The sequence below is a fragment of the Haliotis rubra genome, unplaced genomic scaffold (assembly GCF_003918875.1).
Source record: "Haliotis rubra isolate DU_JTF1 unplaced genomic scaffold, ASM391887v1 Scf487, whole genome shotgun sequence".
NCBI lineage: Eukaryota > Metazoa > Mollusca > Gastropoda > Lepetellida > Haliotidae > Haliotis > Haliotis rubra.
In genome coordinates, this window is record NW_025767176.1 from 234,003 (window position 1) to 237,500 (window position 3,498).

Consider the following 3,498-nt stretch of genomic DNA (forward strand, 5'->3'; position numbering starts at 1 on the left):
TCATCAATTGTCATTACTTTATTGTAATGATTGAAGTAGCAATATGTACTTGTGTACGATTTGGATGAATCATGTGACGACACAGAATCTGTTTTTTGGGTGGTTGGTAACGTCGTGCCTTGTCGGAGTATGCTTGTAACACACGATGCCGCAGTAAACAGGGAAGGATGTACACACATATTTCTCGACTACGACGACGAAGAAGAAGGAGAGGAATAAATAGTGGAAGAATAAGAAGACGAAGAATACGATTTTTTGGTTGGTTGGTTTGTTGTTTTACGCCGTACTCAGCAATATTGCCGCTATATGACGACGGTCTGTAGATAATCGAGTCTGGACCAGACAATCCAGTGATCAACAGCATGAACATCGATCTGCCCAACTGGGATACGATGGCATGTGTCAACCAAGTCAGCGAGCCTGACCACCCGATCCCGTTAGTCGCCTCTTACGACAAGCATGGGTTAGTGAAGATCAATTCTGACCCGGATCTTCAAGGGTTAATACAAAATGAACCTCTGATATATGTAACTATATTTTGGTCGTAAGTGGCTTGTGAGCACATTTAGGAGATAAACATCATGTGTTGGCCAATTTCCGGGTGTTATTGGGTATTTGAAGCACGGGAATTCATTTGGAACCGACGGCATCAGCCGGGGATTTCAAATGAAATATTCCCGTGCTTCAAATATTCAATAACACCCGGAAATTGGCCAACACATGATGTTTATCGACATTGTCAACACAAAAGTAAACCAAAGGGTCCGCACGCGTTTTTGTGTCTGCACTCATTGACATCGAGTACGGGTACAGCAGTGAAGTGTCATCAGCCGGCCGTTTCGGCTGTCTGGCATGGTAGCATCTGGAACTGCTCATTTTACGTCACAATATGATTTGAATGACGTCACCGCTGCTGACGACGTGACAATACAATGGTGTGTGCGATGTTTGTACGTATTAATACGCAGCGAATGGTCTTGTAATTCCGGGTATCGATCATGTTTTTCAACCAATCAGATTAAAGAACACAGTGACTTTAATGCATTTGGAAGACTTCAATGGTTATTTACAGAAATACTGGCGTAACATGCGGTTTCTGGAGTATAATAGTTTTGGGCATTCTTACGTAAGTAATACTTGTCTTTCACAGCTGAGCTACTTGTACGCATTCTTTAAAGATGATAAACGTATGAGCAGGTTTAGGGAGTTGGCAAGTGAATGTGAATAGGTGAGTGTTTGGGTGAGTGCGTTGCGAATATATGTTGGTGAGCGGTTTCGTGAATGCATTCAGATAGCAGAACATCGTAGTGCTAACTCTGTATACGTGTAAATTGGTAAGAGATTGATCTGTGGAAAGGTAAATGAATTACAGAGTGAAACTGTTATCTGAATGACAGGTATTCGCGCTTGTTACTCGAGCCAAGCATCTTTTTGACCCTTGAAGATCCGGGTTAGAACTGATCTTCAGTAACCCATGCTTGTCGTAAGAAGCGACTAACGGGATCGGGTGCTCAGGCTCGCTGACTTGATTGACACATGTGTATATCATCGTATCCCAACTACGTAGATCGATGCTCATGCTGTTGATCACTGGGTTGTCTAGTCCAGACCCTATCATTTACAGACCGCCGCCATATAGCTCGAATATTGCTGAGTGCGGCGTAAAACTAAACTCACTCACTCACTCACCAAGCACGTTTCTACCTACCTACCTGTTATTTTCTCCATCGTCTAAAGAGGTATGCTTGCAACACCACAAACTTAGAATAGATAACAATATGAATCTATATTTTTCTTATTCCGTTTATCTTTAGCAGCTTAAGGTTTTAGTAATGACTTCAAACTTTCTTGAGCAGTCAGTGATACCCGTTCGTATGGAATCGGGTGAGTCCTATGGAATCAATCGCACATCTACAGGTACGACACACAAGTCACCGCTACAACATGCAAGGGATTTGGTATTTTGGCTATATAACGCCGCACTTAGCAATATTCCAGCTCTATGGCAGCGGTCTGTAGATAATCGAGTCAGGACCAGACAATCCATGGCCAGTGATCAACAGCATGAGCATCGATCTAGGCAATGGGGATACACATTTCTGATAAACTCATACAACAGATTATCGATATTCCTGAAGCTTAAGTTTCTTAACGAATTCCTTTATTTTGATTTTGCCATACCCAGATGAAACTCCGATTTTATATGCATGACTGACTGACTGAGTTTGGTTTTACGCCGCTTTTAGAAATATTCCAGCAACATCACGGCGGGGGGACACCAGAAATGGGCTTCACACATTATACCCATGTTGGGATTCGAACCCGTGTCTTCGGCGTGACGAGCCAACGCTTTAACCACTAGGCTACCCCACCGCCCTTATATGCATGAAGGAACAGTAACGAGGATAACACTGTAGGTGCCAACTCGAATGTTCTTGCCTAAATGTCTTTTCCTAAAATTACATACAGGTGTTGTCTTTTAGGAAGCCTGCATTTCACATATTGTGTTTTTCTGAGTAAACTCCAGAAAACAAGTTGTTCTAAATCTTTGAGGACGAGATGGAACTATATTTATTTACAGTGACAAGTACTTCAGGGATCAAAGGAAGAAGGTTTATCCTTGGGTGTATATAGCGGGGTAGTTGTATTCAAAGTGAAATACTTCAGAATTACACTTGGTGCTATTTTGGAGTTGCGCAAAATTACATTTAGAATTTCAGAATCCACATGGTTTTAATTTAAAAAAGACGAAGTAGAAACAAAACGAATCCTAACAAAACGAAAGGAATTTTTTTTAAACATACAGAAGTGAAGACAAATTCTAACAGTATGGTGTTGACAGTCTAAACTGCATAGCCAATGACAAAATAACCAACATAAAACTGGGAACTTCCAGCTTTCAATAGCACTGAAAAGTTTCAAGATGTAATTAATTATAGAGAACTTTATAAACAGTCTGCAACATGGGTATCAAATATTTTGGGCGGTGGGGTAACCTAGTGGTTAAAGTGTTCGCTCGTCACGCCGAAGATCCGGTTTCGATTCCCACAAGGTTACAATTGCCCATTTCTGGTGTCCCCGACCGTGATTGTGCTGGAATATTGCTAAAATGGGCGTAGAACCATACCCACTCGTCACTCGTATCAAACATTAAATGACGTGTCAATGCCAACCTCTTTTCTGCCAATGCAAAGATTCGGATCTTTGGTTCTGAACAAAAAGGCAAAACCGTTAATTGGGATACTGTTTCTTTTTAAAGAAGGGGTAAGTAGGAGTTGACCGTTGCCCCATCTTCAATCCTCCAAGCGAATTTCACTAATTTTGTCAATTTGGAATCTTGTGGTCAGTGGTTGAACATGAATATTATAGGATATTCTGTTTGGAAGTAACAGAAATATTCACTGACCATGTCCTATTTATGAAATGTCACAATCGAGATGATTATAGTTTCCATCGTTAGAGGGATGATAAGGAATGTCAACATGCCTCGTGATCCAA